This window comes from Salvelinus alpinus, chromosome 31, assembly GCF_045679555.1.
Source record: "Salvelinus alpinus chromosome 31, SLU_Salpinus.1, whole genome shotgun sequence".
NCBI classification, from domain to species: Eukaryota; Metazoa; Chordata; class Actinopteri; order Salmoniformes; family Salmonidae; genus Salvelinus; species Salvelinus alpinus.
Window position 1 is genome coordinate 12,291,718 of NC_092116.1, and position 19,394 is coordinate 12,311,111.

General features: G+C 41.7%; 1 protein-coding gene across 39 annotated transcripts in view; it reads right to left on the reverse strand.

Annotated features, from left to right (window-relative positions):
• LOC139561502 (receptor-type tyrosine-protein phosphatase delta-like) overlaps positions 1–19,394 on the reverse strand; it is a 600,941-nt gene that overhangs the window by 202,982 nt on the left and 378,565 nt on the right. For 2 of the 39 annotated variants that reach the window (XM_071378651.1, XM_071378644.1), the window contains exon 1: positions 14,600–14,981. The exons of the other annotated variants lie outside the window; for them this stretch is intronic. The gene's annotated coding sequence lies outside the window, so the exon portion shown is untranslated. Of the gene's footprint in view, positions 1–14,599; positions 14,982–19,394 lie in introns of those variants that run through there. 39 annotated transcript variants of the gene reach the window in all.

A 19,394-nucleotide genomic window follows, 5' to 3' on the forward strand; every position in this document is an offset into this window, starting at 1 on the left:
AACAAACTCACACATTTCTGTTCACAGGCTTGTCGTGAAAGAATGCTATGGCCTTTCGTCGGCCCAAAGGTTGTTTGAGCACCATAGGGATTCATGAAATACAGAAAGTATTAGCGAGATATACTGTACATTTAGGTAGAGTAGGCATGTGTTTAGTCAGCCGTCTATCCCTCATTGGTCTTTTGGAGTGGTGGTGACCGCTACAATTGGACGCAATTGTTGAAAAAGAACAGCCGCAAATAAATCCCTGGTGCAATGTTACGCAGCCTGGCAGCCAGGCAGAGCAGCAGACAGCAATATACTAGCAGCTAGCACAGGACATTCCCCTTCAACACTCTCTGTTGGGCTTATCCCAATGGACCGTTGGGAACATTTCCAAAACTGCAGGGGGGCGGATGGGGGGAATGGAGGGATCCGAATGGAAGGAAGGATTCTATTGTTGTCATGTTTTCATGACTACAAAAAAAAAACGTTCTATGAAGTGTGACAGAATATGCCAGTGATAGAAAAGCGGACACTCCTACCATACAACCCCCTTTCTTTCTCTTCCTGGGTTCTTTCCGATACAGAACCAATTGTGGAGAAGAAGAAAGGGAAAATCATTTTGGAATATTAAAATGTGAATTTTCAGATTAAAGAGTAACAGCCAGCTAGGATAAATCAGAAGTGCCAACCCTTTTACACTGATGTTGGCTTACCTGGGAAATGGTTAAAACATATTTTTCCCAGTTGGCTTTTTTTACTCTGCCAATCCCCAGGCGAGTAATCTAACTTGACACCAACACAGATCAACCCTTGAGGGTGAAAAATCAGATGCAAAGTTAGCCAGCCATTTCACAAGTTTTGGCATGTGAGGCCATTCATTCATACTTAAAAAGTGGATAAAAGTTAGTTTTTTCAAAGACTTTAATTATTTTTCATTGATTACTCTCTAGATCTGTGAGCGAATAGCTGTCTGTCTCTCTTTCTCGCTCCCTCCCTCACTCTTTTCTGTCATCCTTGCCCTCCTTCCTCTCCGCAAGATGGATGATGTCCCTCTTCTCTTCCATCGCTCTCTCTTTCTCTGTAGAAATGTTGATTTACCATGGTTCTTTCTATTCCTTTTCTCATTCACTCGGTGATGTCTACCTGTCCATCTCTATGTAACTGCTGCTGTATGTCAGTGGTTTGAGTTGTCCATCTCTTATTTACTAACTATTTCCCTCTGACACGTCTAACTGTCTATCAGAGTGTGTGGAGGTGTGTTAGGCCCCGTTTTCATCTCACTCTTTCCAGCCGTGCATTTTTCTCTGTGGACAGGATTGACCAGAGATCTTCATTCTGTCTGACGAGGATGATGAAGTCTCTCTCTGAAAAACACATTTTCTCCCTTGGACCTAGAGGCGTGTTAAATCCCCATTTTGATCACCGGCGGGCCTGTGGGATCAGCGCTTGATTACTAAATTCATCCTTGTGCCACCAGTCCCTCACTCTGAGCAGGCATACACACACACGCACGCACACACACACACTAACACACTAACACACACACAAACCGATTTGGGCACTCACAGGGAACTGTATGTACTGGGGACTACCCACACACACAGAGAAAGAGAGGGAGAGAGACAGGGAGATGTAGACACATCTCAACTGTGACGGGCCATTTGGCTCAAGATTGCCACCGAGCATCATCTGGTTGCTAGGTTGCCATTCATCTGTGTTGGAATGAGTCAAATTCCAAATGACAGTTGCAACAAATCAAACCTATGACGTGATCTCTTTGTATTTGTCTGTGTTACATGAACATACTTCAGTGTCCAACTTCTCACAAGTTGGAATATGGTATAACTATGTCCCATATGCATATTTCCAACAGTTACAGCACGACAGTGTCCAGGTATTATACCGTTTAAGCCTTCTTGGAATGTTTCTTTGGACTGCGTGGACTGTTCCGCACATGCAACAAAAAGGCAGCGGCAGGTTGAGAATTAGGTGGTCGGAATTGAGTTGCATTCCTGGCATTTGTGACCTTGAACAGCACACAGCAACCTACTACCACTACTGATGTAGTCAGTTCAAGGAGACCTGTGGTGAACATACAGTACAATGGAGATAGCCCTATTGTTGATGCTCTGCCTTGTGTTTGCCTTCCGAACGGTAGAAATCTGCCGAGTCATCCTTTATTTCCGTCAGGGGACAAAAAATCTACAGCTATCGAGCATCACAGCATCTGGTTGTTTCTATCATCAAATGTTATCTTTGGAGCCAAATGATGTATATTATCATAATGTGTCTAGATTATCATCCCTGCGCAATAATACAGCCGGGTGTTAAATAAATATCATGACCTCATTAGAAGGGTATACTGTCTCTGTGTATTTGTGACAGCTTCATTTGTTCCAGCCTGGACTACGTTTAACAGTAGCCTGACCATCATGTGCCTGTGGCTAAACTTTCCCATATTATAACCCTATCATCTCATGGGGTATTTATTTTCTTTTTTATATGCTCTCATCCAAACATAGTTTCTATCTGACTATGTGCTTGCAGGGCGAAACCTAGTTTGCTGATATTGCTGCAGTTGACACTTCATAACCTTATTTGAGGCTGTGTTCGATTGCAGCTATACGGCTCCATATTTTTCAAACTTAGAGATGATATTTGTGAATAAATATGTTGGTAGAGTCAAAGAATGTTTGGGCTTTACCGCACAAGTATGGCCTCCAATGCTGAACAAATAATTAATAGACTACCAGCATATAAATATGCTGGCGGGTCATCCGAGCCATATTTTCTTTTTTTTAGAGCCAACTAAATATAAACAAGGCCCTGTCTACAGAACAGTATCAACTTGCCCTGCATGATGCAACAAGTGAAACCCCTCTGACATACTTCTTAAAATATACATGAAAAGGCTACGTATGTAGCATCTGCTAGCACCCAGCTCACTTTGAAGATACAAACACAGCCTTCACCTGTCATCATGAATCGGATGCTAAAAATATCACAATGCCAAAGGAGAACAAAAAAGAATAGGAAGAGAGAGAGAGAGAGTGAGAGAGATAGAGAGAGAGAGAGCTCATACTAAGAATAGTCATAAACATTAGCGTCATCCAAACGCTTCAACATGACACACCCGAGTGGTCTATTACATATGGAATGATGGCAAAATATGCAACCCGTTCACCAAATACGAACACCAGCCAGAAACGAAAGTGAGACAGTATTGCCTTTATAACCAAGTCTTTCAATATAAAATTCCTTTTTATTCATTTGAGAGCTGAGTACAATTTCATTTTCCCACAGGACAAACCCTTATGCCGTACGCCGGTGATAAAATTCTCCCAAACAACTCCATTCTATATTAATAGATGAATAATGACTCCAGCCACCAAACTGTCTACACTCATTAGAGCAGAACTGTAAAAGAGAGCCAGCTGCTTACCTAGGTGATAACACACACACACACACACACACACACACACACACACACACACACACACACACACACACACACACACACACACACACACACACACACACACACACACACACACACACACACACAACCACAGGTATTGCCACTCTACCCTGGCCTCTGGCATCAGCCCCCCCCCCATCCACACACCACCCCTCCCCTCCCCCTAAAAATAATATACTGCGTCTCTCCCGGTACAATTCATCTTGTAATCTGCCTTAAAGCTGCTAAGCTTCCCTTGGTCTAAATTAATTGGGAACTATAGAGGGAACAGGAGCCTTGATGCCCTGGCCTGGATCAGAGAGACACGAGGCGACACAAAAAAAGCATACTATCGGTCTCTCTATCCCTCTCTTTCTCTTTACCCTTCTCTGTCTTACACTCTCTCTCTCCCTCCCTCTCTTACTCTGCTGCTCTCTCTCTACCTCTCTCTCCTTTTCCGTCTATCACTCCCTCTCCCTACCTCTCTCTCCATTACCATTCCCCTTCAAAATGGTGGTCATTACGCCGGACATGAAAAGTCATTTTAGTTCTGCATGGTTTCTTCAAAGCGGCTGGGCTATAATTGCGTCATGAGGAAAGAGAGAGAGAAAGAGTGAGTGAGAAAGAGAGAGAGAAAGACATAGAGAAAGACATAGAAACAGAGAGATAGATAGAGGGATCGATAAAGAGATAGATAGAAAGAGACATTGAGAGGGAAACAGAGAGATAAACATAGAGAGGGAAACATAGAGAGAGACAGAGAAAGAGACATAGAGTGGGAAACAGAGAGAAACATAGAGCGATACATACAGAGAAAGATAGAGAGAGACATAGAGATAGACATAGAGATAGACATAGAGAGGGAAACAAAGAGATAAACATAGAGAGGGAAACATAGAGAGAAACATAGAGACAGAGGGAAACATAGAGAGAAACAGAGACAGACAGAGGGAAACATAGAGACAGAGGGAAACATAGAGAAACATAGAGACAGAGGGAAACATATATAGAAACATAGAGAGAAACATAGAGAGAAAGATAGAGTCAGAGGGAAACATAGAGAGAAACAGAGACAGACAGAGGGAAACATAGAGACAGAGGGAAACATAGAGAAACATAGAGACAGAGGGAAACATATAGAGAAACATAGAGAGAAACATAGAGAGAAACATAGAGTCAGAGGGAAACATAGAGACAGAGGGAAACATAGAGAAAGATAGAGAGAAACATAGAGACAGAGGGATACATAAAGAGAAACATAGAGACAGAGGGAAACAGAGAGAAACAGAGACAGACAGAGGGAAACATAGAGACAGAGGAAAACATAGAGAGAAACATAGAGAAACATAGTCAGAGGGAAACATAGAGAAACAGAGAGAAACATAGAGACAGAGGGAAACATATAGAGAAACATAGAGAGAATCATAGAGAGACACATAGAGTCAGAGGGAAACATAGAGAAACAGAGAGAAACATAGAGACAGAGGGAAACATAGAGAACGATAGAGAGAAACATAGAGACAGAGGGAAACATAGAGAGAAACATAGAAACAGAGGGAAACATAGAGAGAAACATAGAGACACATAGAGAGAAACATAGAGTCAGAGGGAAACATAGAGACAGAGGGAAACATAGAGAAACATAGAGAGAAACATAGAGTCAGAGGGAAACCCAGAGAAACATAGAGAGAAACATAGAGAAACAGAGTCAGAGGGAAACATAGATAAACATAGAGAGAAACATAGAGACAGACAGAGGGAAACAGAGGCAGAGGAAAACAGAGAGAAACATAGAGAGGGAAACATATAGAGAAAAATAGAGATAAACATAGAGAAACATAGAGTCAGAGGGAAACATAGAGAAAGATAGAGAGAAACATAGAGACAGAGGGAAACATAGATAGAAACATAGAAACATAGAGTCAGAGGGGAACATAGAGAAACATAGAGAGAAACATAGAGACAGAGGGAAACATAGAGAAACATAGAGAGAAACATAGAGACAGAGGGAAACATAGAGAGGGAAACATATAGAGAAAAATAGAGAGAAACATAGAGAAACATAGAGTCAGAGGGAAACATAGAGAAAGATAGAGAGAAACATAGAGAGAAACATAGAGACAGAGGGAAACATAGATAGAAACATAGAGAAACATAGAGAGAAACATAGAGTCAGAGGGAAACATAGAGAAACATAGAGAGAAACATAGAGACAGAGAGAAACATAGAGAGAAACATAGAGATAGAGGGAAACATAGAGAGAAACATAGAGACAGAGCTTTAGATGAGCAGTGTGGACAGGACACATACTGTATGACATATCAGCCTTGATCTTTGGATTTCTAGAGTAGCTAAGATACCAACGTGATACCAAGATGATAATATTTGTGGATTCATGTATTGCAGGGGAAATCAGGGAACATTTTCAAATGATGAAAATCCATCACTGTTAAATGCATTCCTCAGTCGTGAAATTACTGTGGGCCTATGTCACTGCACTTTCTAATAGAACTTTCCCCATGTAGACAGCAAACAAATGAAAGACCTGGGCTAAATCATCTTAGTTCTCCAATTCCATTTGCTTCGTTTTTTCCCCTATTTCACACAAAAATATATTATTTTCCGTACAGCTGAACAAAAAGCCAAAAAGCTGAAGGGACCACATTGGATTCTTGATCTGATGTAAGAAATAACCGAACCATCTGTGGGCTTAAATGTGGAAGAAAATCAAAGAGTTGACTGCCTCAGCATGAGAAAAACAAGATCAAAACAGAAGCCATCTCCCTTTTGACAAGACTTCCTCCACTGTTGTCCATGATCATCTGTTATGTACATCTCCACAGGACCACCATTTAAGTATGTTTGTGTGTGCGTGTGTCTGTGTGTGTGTGTGTGTGTGTACCCATGTGCGTGTCCATACCTATTTGTGTGTGTTTACAAGGCTGTAACAATCTCTGTCCAGACTGTTTACAATCCCTGAGGGTTAAATGTAGGTTGAACTTCCTCATTTTGAACTAGCCACTGGTCAGACTTGGCTACTCTGAGCCAAGTCTCAGTCCCTAGCACTTATCTGTTGCCACCCCTCTATCTCTCACAGCAGGTAGTGTAATTGTTCTCTGAAAAAGCCTGTCAACCATCTTGAAAGTTATTCCAAAGCCCCCTTTATCATAACACTGTTGCTGATTGGCTCTGAGCTATAACCACAGCCTCAGAACCAAAATGTTTTAGCCTAGTCATTCCTTTCTGAGAGATATAGAGAGAGGGGGAGAGAAAAAGAGAGAAATAGAGAGGACGAAATCGAGAAATCGAGAAAGTGAGAGCAAGAGGGAAACCAACAGAGAATATAGACTGGAGAATACGTCTTCTGTGCCAAATCACTTTTTGTTCCCCTCATGTAGCAGAAACAAATTTTAAAACTGTCATACTTTAATTGAAATTCCATCACTTTTGTGGCTGCTATTGTGGAATAATTTGATAAAGCGCTGTGACATGAATGCACATAGCAGGGCGTGACTTCCATTTCTCCTGTCTTTTATTTCCCCCGTTCAGTCCGTTATTTAAATGAACCCCTCTGTGGATTCTGTTCTGGCCCAAAATTACAGATAAGAGAAAAGGAGACGATAACAAGGGCAAAAAGACACCACCATTTTGGGTGAAACCTGGAAACGTGTCATATTAAGCGTAAGTCTACCCAGCTACTTAGCCATGTATCGAAGGTAAAAATCATATTAGCAACCAGAACAGCTAAACTGTTTCTTTACATTTGTTTCCATTAGTTTCCAGTTGGTACTTGCTAACGATTGGCAGTGACTAGCATTCTGTCGAGCCAAAATGGAGGTCAGAATCACATCCCTGTTCCATGCAGTGCTACTACAGACCCCAATTCAAAGCCATAGCAGTAGCCGCCCACCTATCTCCTCACAACTGGCTACAGGCATGTGGCATATCTGTTGAAACCCAATCCGCCACTGAAGAACAGCTGCAGAGAGAGGCAGTCGTGGGGCATTCCCTCCCATTTGTGGCACGTGGGTGGTCGCCTGATCGCCCCTATAGCTTTAAGTCTACATCCTCCCCCATGAAACCAGAGGGAGAGACAGAGGAGAAGATCTAGAGGGTAAAATGGATTTGCTTGGTAATACTACTTAAAAGTCTAAAGAAGTGTCTTGGTTGGGAGATGTGTGTGTGTGTGTGTGTGTGTGTGTGTGTGTGTGTGTGTGTGTGTGTGTGTGTGTGTGTGTGTGTGTGTGTGTGTGTGTGTGTGTGTGTGTGTGTGTGTGTGTGTGTGTGTGTGTGTGTGTGTGTGTGTGTGTGTGTGTACATGCGTGCCTGTGTGATGTCAGTGTCCGTCACCTTGTCAAGTCTTCATCTTGACAGGGTGATGGACAGTAGAGGTGATTCCTCCTCCTGGGTGTGAAAATATGTTTCTTACTACTCTGACCCCAGCGGGTTAAGCTGAACATCAGTAAAGTGCTAGTGCTTTTCCTCCGTGTCAAGCCAATTCCCAGTGGCAGACTTCTTTGAATGTGTCTCTAATGGCACCATATTCCCTACGTAGTGCACTACTTTTGACCAGAGCCCTATGTATACCCTATCCATATGGTCAAACGCAATGCAACACATAGGGTGCCATTTGGGACACATTCCTGCTTTATATCAGGCAACCACCCTTGAATACTAGTTGGGTAGAACTAGGGGGTTAGGGGAAGGAATGTAAGCATGGGTAAATCAGTAGATGAAGGCTCTTAATGATTAAAATGGCGGGCTGCAGCCAAGTGAAACAGGAAGTAAGGCCGGAGAGAAGCTTGATTACTTCATTATGATGTGGGACTGACCAGTGTTTTGCAAAATCAAACTATATCCTCATTTGTCACATTGCATCAGGTTCTCATTGGTAAATTGGGTCTATAGAATAGGGCCACTTGACACACACATGAAGGCATACACACATGTATGCATGTGAACACACATACTGTACATACACATCCACACGTACACAGGCACACTAACACATACACACTTACATAGGCACGTTATTACACACACACACACACACACACACACACACACACACACACACACACACACACACACACACACACACACACACACACACACACACACACACACACACACACACACACACACACACACACACACATACAGTACCAGTCAAAAGTTTGGACACACCTACTTATTACAGGGTTTTTCTTTATTTTTACTATTTTCTTCATTGTAGAATAATAGTGAAGACATCAAAACATTTATTTTAAAGTTTCTTCAAGTGCAATTGCGAAAACCATCAAGCACTATGATGAAATTGTCTCTCATGAGGACCGAGGAAGGACCCAGAGTTACCTCTGCTGCAGAGGAAAAGTTCATCAGAGTTACCAGCCTCAGATTGCAGCCCAAATAAATGATTCACAGAGTTCAAGTAACAGACACATCTCAACATCAACCGTTCAGAGGAGACTGCGTTTATCAGACCTTCATGGTCGAACTGCTACAAATAAATCACTACTAAAGAACACCAATAAGAAGAAGAGACTTGCTTGGGCCAAGAAACACAAGCAACGGATATTAAAATGTTAGATTTTTGGTTCCAACCGCCGTGTCTTTGTGAGAAGCAGAGTAGGTCAACGGATTATCTCTGCATGTGTTCCCACCGTGAAGCATGGAGGAGGAGGTGTGATGTGTGGGGGTGCTTTGCTGGTGACACTGTCTGTGATTTATTTAGAATTCAAGGCACACTTAACCAGCATGGCTACCACAGTGACACGCCATCCAATCTGGTTTGCCCTTAGTGGAACTATCAGGACAATGACCGAAAACACACCTCCAGGCTGTGTAAGAGCTATTTGACCAAGAAGGAGAGTGATGGACTGCTGCATCAGATGACCTGGCCTCCACAATCACCCAACCTCAACCCCATTGAGATGGTTTGGGATGAGTTGGATCACAGAGTGAAGGAAATGCAGCCAACTAGTGCTCAGCATATGTGGGAACTCCTTCAAGACTGTTGGAAAAGCATTCCTCATGAAGCTGGTTTAGAGAATGCCAAGAGTGTGCAAAGCTGTCATCAAGGCAAAGGGTGACTAATTTGAAGAACTTCAAATATAAAATATATTTTGATTTGTTTTACCACTTTTTTGGTTATGACATGATTCCATATGTGTTATTTTATAGTTTTGATGTCCACTATTATTCTACAATGTAGAAAATTGGGAGGGGGGTAATTTGGGCCTGCTGGTACAAATAAGGTAGATTACACCAGATGATTACAGGGAAAGACAAGTCGATGGGATGATTGTTAGCAGACCTTTTGGCACTCTGTGGCCTTCTCTCTCCAACCAGGTTGGCGCCCCATAATTGCAGCCTGTAGGTATCCGTTTTTATAATGTAAGTGTTGATTTTTCATTCCACAGCTCATAATGGAAGGCCACAGCCTTGGCTTGCATTCGATGAGCAGTGCTCACAGACACACAGGCACACACACACCAAACACACACACACACACACACACACACCAAACACACATCAAACAAGCTTTTTTACTTCCCCTTCTGAAATAGGATGGTGAGTCATAGCCAGATTTGGTGGGAACAATAGCAGTGTAAAACGAGAGCCCAATTCTTTAAGAGGGTACTTGGTTTTGTCTCATTCAGAGACTGAATGCTGAGTTTATACCATCTCAAGATGTTTCAATTATATTAGCTAAGTCCCTCTGCTTGGTTCACACTATGTAGGCCTAAGCCTTTTGACCACAGTGGAACATATTAAAGGCTAAGTATATTTTAAAAAGTCACTGGAAACTTGATAAACATTTTCACCTGTACACCTGGAGCGCAGGTCATGATGCTAACTCGTGTAAACTCCAATAACATTTGGCTATTTTCAGAATGATGTTGCCACAATATCAACATTTTACTAATGATGTGATACCAGGCCAAGTACCACGATAGCGAGAAGTATCGTGACACCACAGGGCATCTGAGTGACTCATTACAAAATCAACGGGGACCCCGTGTCATGCTATTTTGGGAATTGTAGATTCTCCCTGACTGTCTAGTTGTATTCTGGTGATTGTAGATTCTTCCTGACTGTCTAGTTGTATTTTGGTGATTGTAGATTCTCGCTGACTGTCTAGTTGTATTTTGGTGATTGTAGATTCTCCCTGACTGTCTAGTTGTATTCTGGTGATTGTAGATTCTCCCTGACTGTCTAGTTGTATTTTGGTGATTGTAGATTCTCCCTGACTGTCTAGTTGTATTCTGGTGATTGTAGATTCTCCCTGACTGTCTAGTTGTATTTTGGTGATTGTATATTCTCCCTGACTGTCTAGTTGTATTCTGGTGATTGTAGATTCTCCCTGACTGTCTAGTTGTATTTTGGTGATTGTAGATTCGCCCTGACTGTCTAGTTGTATTCTGGTGATTGTAGATTCTCCCTGACTGTCTAGTTGTATTCTGGTGATTGTAGATTCTCCCTGACTGTCTAGTTGTATTTTGGTGATTGTATATTCTCCCTGACTGTCTAGTTGTATTCTGGTGATTGTAGATTCTCCCTGACTGTCTAGTTGTATTTTGGTGATTGTAGATTCTCCCTGACTGTCTAGTTGTATTCTGGTGATTGTAGATTCTCCCTGACTGTCTAGTTGTATTTTGGTGATTGTAGATTCTCCCTGACTGTCTAGTTGTATTCTGGTGATTGTAGATTCTCCCTGACTGTCTAGTTGTATTCTGGTGATTGTAGATTCTCCCTGACTGTCTAGTTGTATTCTGGTGATTGTAGATTCTTCCTGACTGTCTAGTTGTATTCTGGTGATTGTAGATTCTCCCTGACTGTCTAGTTGTATTTTGGTGATTGTAGATTCTCCCTGACTGTCTAGTTGTATTCTGGTGATTGTAGATTCTCCCTGACTGTCTAGTTGTATTTTGGAACACCAGAAAAATAGATGTTTTTGCATAGACTTACAGTGATTAGGCATATGCATCCTACCTTTGAAGCATCTCTTTAAGTAGGCTATCTATCCTTTTTCCCTGTGCATAGCCAAGGGGTACCATGTTGTAAGCTAGCTAGCCAGTGGCAGTGCCACTCAAAGAATGCATAGTCAGACTGGCTTGATTGTTCTTACAGGCGAAATGAGAAGATATCTACGTATCCACTTTGCTGGCGCTGCGAGCCACTCCAATAATTAAACAAATGTAACAACAGAAACCTCATCACTACCTTCACACCCCAGCTCGCAATTACGGCTAAATAATATTTTAAAACTGATGGAGATGCGCAGAAAGAACGGACGGAGAGAAGCAGCTCAGTAGGCTAAGAACCAATTTATGCTTGATCCGAAAATGTGGTCGGAGGGTGTGACACAATTGCGAAGCCTCCTGAGGCACGCAGAGGCCAAATTGAGCTCCGTACCGCATCATCGTGCACCTCTCAAATGTTGCAACAATACAGAGGGCTCCGTATAGCTCCGCATTGACATGATTGGTTGACGGTAGGTCGGGGTGGGAGATCCTGTATAAACACAAACTCACTTCCTTCACAAAAGCTCTGCTCATCCGTTTTGAGCCGCTCGGCGAAGGGCACAAAGTATAAATGCCGTGACTTCTACAGATGCCAAATCACCGTAAATGCTGCATGGCCAATGCAGACGTCGGAATGACCACGCAGCGCCTTTCATGGCTGGTTAGGGGCTGCTCTCAGCTGTCACACGTGGTATTGGATGAAGCACTCATAGCTCAGTGGGTGATACACTCTGCGTCTGCACACTTTCTGTTTTTTTCTAATCTACACGATTCACATGGATGACCTATTTTGAGATCAAACGGTGAATATCGTTGAAAAGTGCAGAGTTTGCATCCCTGGGGAATAGAACATTCTAGCCAGGTGAGTGTACAACAAAAACATGTCCTGGGGGGGAACGGGAATGAACAAAAATGCTCTGACTCCCCCCAAAGGGAATCTATTAACCCTTTGGCAGCAGGCGCTTCTCGTGTCAGCGGCCTGTGTACTGTATCATCATTTTCAGTCCCAGCACGAAACACACACTGCAAATGAACTAAAAGCCTCACTCTCATCAATACACAATACAGTCTTCCCCTGTAGCACTGAGTCATAGAAACTTGGTGTGTTATGACAAAACGGTTCTTCAAACACAGCCATGAATTGTTTCAAAGGACTTCACAAGGAAAGCAGCCAAGGACAGAGGCAGACAAGGTGGTTGCTTCAACCCTGCTTTCAAAACAGCAAAACGGATCTCTCACAACAGCTCTCTTTGGGTTGAACAACTCAAACCAACTAGGCTATTCCACGTAAACGTATATTCGTTTAGTCTCCTCTTTTGAGGGAGGCTGTCGTAATGGCGGAATTAGAAAGCGAACAAGTAGCGACGGGTGCTACTTGGGCGAGTGCTAATTGTTGGAGCTGGAAACTGTAAAACATAGAAGACAGTATTGGTGCTTGGGTGAGCTCTCTGAGAGTGCTTACTGCCTACAAACTGCATGGAGATTGCTCAATCACACAGCTGCTCACGTAAAGAGACGTGCGCACACACACACACACACACACACACACACACACACACACACACACACACACACACACACACACGCACACACACAATTACAAAGCACTTACGAGACATTTTCAACACCTCACTACCCCAACCTCTCTTAATGGATTTTATTTCACTCAGAGCAACAAACTCAACACAACCCAGTACTGAGCTATAATGCAGCTGAATGGACATGGACTGTAGGATAACCAAATGCCAAGTCATTTGCATGTACTGTTTCATACATGCACGTACTCTTTTACTCTGCCTAGAAATGTCTCAAACCCAGAAAATGTTATAAAATGATATACTGTATAAAAAACAAGCAATTAACCCTAAATGTGATGACTTTCTTTCAAATATAAGAATATAATTTATCAAAAAAGATCAGCAGTAGACCAGCACACAGCATTGCAACATTATTCTCAAAATAAATGGTTTCTACAACAACCATGATAGCCTTGTATGATCACAACAGGAGCTTAACAACATGGAACATCTCTTGAGGGGCATCGGTAAGGCAAAGGGGAGAGAATTGATCCTGTCTTCCTCTGGCATCACTGGCCATCTCAACCCTATTGGCCATTCTCTGCTCTGCATTCCGATGTCTTACTGTAGAGTAGAGTAGGCTATGAAGGCCCCTAGCGGCTAAACTTGCTCAGCGAGCACAGGTGTTGTTCGCAAGTTTTATTTGAAAAATTGTCATGGAAAAAAACTTTCGTTTTCACCTGATTTAGTGACAGGCGTTTTTGCCTTTATTTGTGTGCCCTTTTTAACGCCTGTAAACCCAGGGATACAGTTCGCCCTGTCCGACAGTTAAGTTAGGACCGTTGGGAAACAAAAATGTGTTCCAAAAATAGGCGACAACATAGATAAGACGCGCGTCTCTTCCGAGTGCGAGGAATGCGGCTTTAAATCATGATGGCAGACTCCACAAAAATCGTTGTTTTCCAATCAAACTGTGATATCACTATCGTAATCTTAAAAGAGGACCATCGATTAATCGGAAGAAAAAAAATCTGAGAAGCAAATAAAATACTTTATGAATGTTTTATGAACCCGTTCATCTATCGATAATTGATATTATTCTACCATAGGACTACACAATACATTAACTGTATTTCCGTAGCCTTCTGTTGTAGAATTTACATTATCATACAGTAAACGAATACTCAGATCCTCAAAATCGTCTAGTCTACTGGAATAGTCATAAACATAATAATTCAAATACCTATTGTTATCCTGTTCTAAATGTGCATGTATATCAAGTAATTTAATGGGTTGCTCTCGTCCTTCACAAAATAGGCACTGGTCTATCAGTCAATTCCATCTCAATTAACTGCAGTCTTCCTTTCCACTCTATAGGCCTACATAATAAAAACAACAGACTAATCGATAAGTATAACTCACGAAATGCCTAAGCACAGACATAGTTTGGTGCTCCATTATATTTGACAATAAACAAATACAACAAATCAATCGCATCTCAACACACTATTTGAAAGACTTGCGGCGACGACTTAAATCCGCTCACACTGTGCGTGAGAAGTCATACATCCACAAATTCGCCAATTTGAATGGTCATTGCCATAGAAGCTTACCTTATCATATTTTCATTCAGTCTTTGAACTCGGTCTCCAGTTGTATAAGAATAGTCGCGAATTACATCCAGAATGACAGCAGTATTAGATCAATAATCCGTCTGTACTTCTATATACGCTTCGCTTCCAGTCTGTCCGCTGTTATTTCGCCTCTTTTCCTTGACTTTGCTTTTTTACTCTTTAGTTAATCTTCCTCAAAGCAAGAGGCAAACCACAACAGCGAGCGTATGGACCAGAACGTCCAGCGATGAAAACGTGGTATATTTCCCGTCGTTGTGCGCGTTAGGTATTCATTATTCTATGTGTCGAGACTGTAGTTCTGTGTGTGCCGTGCAGCAGGGACGCCTTCTCGTTCTCTCTTGCCGACACTCATACACAGACTGCCCGACTCAGGCACAGAAACGGAGAGGGGATGGAAAGGTGACGTCACTCAACAGGAACAACTAACTCCCCGGGATCAACTTTCCCCCCTTCAGTCCACCAAAGTAATCCTGACGTTTGGACACCATGACACTTAACAGTTTTGAGGGAAACATTTGTCTAGCGTGGGAAAATAATCGGTCAATTGTTTTCAGATGGTGAAAATGTGTGAATTGAAGAAGGAATGGTGTGCATGGGAGGGAGAGAGGGGGGAAGAGAGAGAGAGTGTGACATTTGAAATGTATTTATTATTTTGGAACTTCTGTGAGTATAATGTTTACTGTTAAATGTTATTGTTTATTTCAATTTTGTTTATTATCTACTTCACTTGCTTTGGCAATGTTAACATATGTTTCCCATGTCAATAAATCCCTTGAATTGAGAGGGAGGGAGAGAGAGAGAGAAAGAGAGAATGTTGGCCATTCAGATTTAATTCATGGGCTTAGTTTTATCTGAGGAATTCCACCACTTACTTACACAAGCCACATGCAGTCAAAAGATGTTCAAGAGGAATGATAACAATACATTACCGATGACAATGTTTTTGCCCTTGAAGAACCAATAATGTAATCACTAATGATTGTTTTAACAATGTAAGAACCACTACTCATATGATATTTACTACTACTATTACTACTACTATTACTACTGCTAATGATACTGCTAATGCTACTGCTCCTACTACTACTACTACTACTACTACTTCTACTACTACTTCTACTACTACTACTACTACTAATGACACAATGTGTTATTCATCTCTACACTTTTTTATAAGCCAGTATTATCGACTGAGGCAAACATATCATTGTGCATTGTATTCTGCAGTTCACCAAGCCATAACAAAGTCAAGTGTATGCCGGGCCCTTATTTAGAGGATGAAAAACAATGTCCTGGGGCGACGAATGAGTGAGGGTGTTTGGAGAAAACTTGCTTTTGTGGCAGGGACCCAAAGCTTCTGATGAACAACTTAGCCCACAGGCACAAACATCTCGCATCTAACAATGGTAACATTGAGAGAGCCACCTCACTCAGTGTATCAGTGTCCCGGCCAACTCTCTGTCTCTCTGTCTCTCTCCCCTCTCTCTCGGTCTCTCTCTCTCACTCCCCATTACATGTATCTGATTGAGTAATGTTGATTTATCCACACAAATAATATTGAGTTACACTTTAAGGGCAAAATTGGATATAGGAGCGTGTTGCTGAATATATATTTTATAGGTTAAATAAAATAGGCAGTTTTATAACAATGAACAATGTGAACAACACTTGAGAAATATGTAATTTCAAATAACTTTTGATGTAGCAATTATCCAGTTCTGGCTATGGGAAAATGACAGGTTTGTTTAGACAGTGAAGTTCAGTTGTGCCTACAAAAGCAATGTTGTAAAATAGTTTGAATGTCATTGAAATTATTGTTTTTAAAAAGGCACGATTCAACCAGAGCCAAAGCCACAATTAAATGATTCGTCCTTGACATGATTTGGTGGGTTTAAGCCTACAGAATGTGATATACAGTGTATGCATTCATATACCTAAAGTATGTAACATGAAAATGTCAACATTTCTTGAAAAGTTGTTGACATTTCTTGCAATGTACACCTTAAACATAGTGACTAGACATGCTCAGACACATTACAGTACAAGCTATAACAAAAATACAATATGGCCGCAATACGACTAGCTACTGTTTTCAAGCCTGTTCTCTCTTTGAATATAATTGGATGAGACTAGTTATTAGATTTACAACCCCATGCTACATCTAACCTTGTGGTTTTTATGTTCTTGGGCGAAGAACAAGAATCTTGGCACAGTTATGGGAGTCAGGCTATTGTTGATAAATGTGGGCAAGGGTGGGATTTCTTTAGAGCACTCATTACCTATAATGGGTGAACTTTGTCATGTAGGACTATATGGCAAGTCCATGAACCAACTGTCCAATGAGATGGATTCAAGACAAAGGCAATCCAGATGCTTGGCTATGATACAGTGCTTCTCTGCTTTTGCACGACAAACCATTTCAGTATGGACCTTGGTTTGTGCACGGGGGCATTGTCATGCTGAAACAGGAAAGGGCCTTCTCATAAACTGTTGCCACATAGTTGGAAGCACAGAATGGTCTAGAATGTAATTGTATGCTATAGCGCTAAGATTTCCCTTCACTGGAACTAAGGAGCCTGAACCATGAAAAACAGCCCCAGACCAGTATTCCTCCTCCACCAAACTTTACAGTTGGCACTATGCATTGGGGCAGGTAGCATTCTCCTGGCATCCGCCAAACCCAGATTCGTCCGTCGGACTGCCAGATGGTGAAGTGTGATTCATCACTCCGGAGAACGTGTTTCCACTACTCCAGAGTCCAATGGTGGTAAGCTTTACACCACTCCAGCTGACACTTGGCATTGCATATGGTGATCTTAGGCTTGTGTGCGGCTACTCGGCCATGGAAACCCATTTCACGAAGCCCATGACTAACAGTTCTTGTGCCAGAGGCAGTTTGGATCTTGGTGGTGAGTGTTGCAACCGAGGACAGACCATTTGTACGTGCTACGTGCTTCAGCACTCTACATTGCAGTATATAAAGTGGGAAACCCCTTCACCCACAATGGCAGGGTTCCCCAGCTGGCAGCCCACGGGGGAATTTATTTAGTGCCCCAAGTAAAAAAAAACAACATAAAATACTGTAAAAACATCAGCGATTCAGCTCCAAGTGATTTAAATTTTGGAAATCTGTTCCAAAGTATTCCCGCAAATAACAGAGTGACATATGTGATCGTATACAAATGTAAGCAAGGTTTGAAATGATTATGTTTTAGTCAAATATTATATCTGTTTGGGCTTCTTGTGGTCAATTTGCATTCTACAAATTATTAGTAATTATGTTCTGGCCCCCTGAACATCTGCTCAAGAAAAAATCGTCCCGCGGCTGGATCTAGTTGATGATTTCTGCATTATGGGGTCCCCACATACTGTATGATAACGAAAACATTACCAATGCTAATGATATGTAAATGTCGCTAATTATGTCAAGAATCACAGAGTGCTTTCAGAAACTGCATATTGGCTGAGGGTAATACATATATTATACCGGCTGTGTATTATACACAAACAACAACAACAACAAACACCCTCACTGTGCTACAGTAAATCTCTGGAGACCTTGACTAATCCCAAAAACACTGATGAGCTTTTGAATATCGGAAATTATGGGAGGTGGTGAATTCCCCTTTGACATGTGTTATTGGATACACCACCAAGTCCTATAATGCAAATTGGCGCCATTGATTATTTGTGCTGATATTGAAGGTAAGGCTGATCTGAACTGATAGACATATTTATTTTTGTCACACAGAAAATATTGTTTTGTTGATTTGATCAATCCAAATGACATCATCCATATTGGCAACACTTTGCAATAAGGTGTCCTTTCCGGGGATTGCAAAAGGGTTTATTTAAGTGATCATACCCGAGAAGCCGGTGTTTGGAGGATATTGTAATGGGTGTTTTTAGGCCCGAGACAAATTTATTCATACTATTTTATCCTTCCACGAGATATAGTCCCGACACAAATCTAGGGTCGCTACCCAAGCCGGTTGATCGTTTGTTATATCAGTTCTGTTGCCAGAGACACGAGCCAGTCGTTAAGTCTTTTTGTTCTAAATCTATGTTATTTGTTATAAATGTTCCGTGGCCAGCCCTTATCCCTTCTTTGCTAGCTAGCCAACTTTGGCTAACATAGTCACGTCAAACAGTGTAGCCAGAATAACAATTGCTCTCTCGCCAGGCCACTGTTCAGAAGAGATAGCCAACTACAGAGCTAACACAACCACTTCAAACTGAAGCTGGAATGACATCAAACTAGCTGCATTTCGTGTTTTTCTATTGACATTTCTTCGTATACAGTGTATTCAGAAAGTATTCAGACCCCTTGACTTTTTCCACATCACAGCCTTATTCTAAAATGGATTACATTGTTTCTGTCACGCCCTGACCTGAGTATTCTTTGTTTTCTTTTATATTTTGGTTAGGTCAGGGTGTGACGAGGGTGGTTTGTGTTTTTTTTGTCTCGTCTAGGGTGTTTGTACTGTCTAGGTTTTTTTTGTAGATTTATGGGGTTGTGTTCATTCTAGGTGTTTATGTAAGTCTATGGTTGCCTAGATTGGTTCTCAATTAGAGGCAGGTGTTTATCGTTGTCTCTGATTGGGAACCATATTTAGGCAGCCATGTTCTTTGGGTATTTTGTGGGTGATTGTTTCCTGTGTCAGTGTTTGTGCCACACGGGACTGTTTCGGTTTGTTCACGTTTATTGTTTTTGTATTTGTGTTCATGTTCAGTTTTCCCTATTAAAACATGGACACCTACCACGCTGCGTATT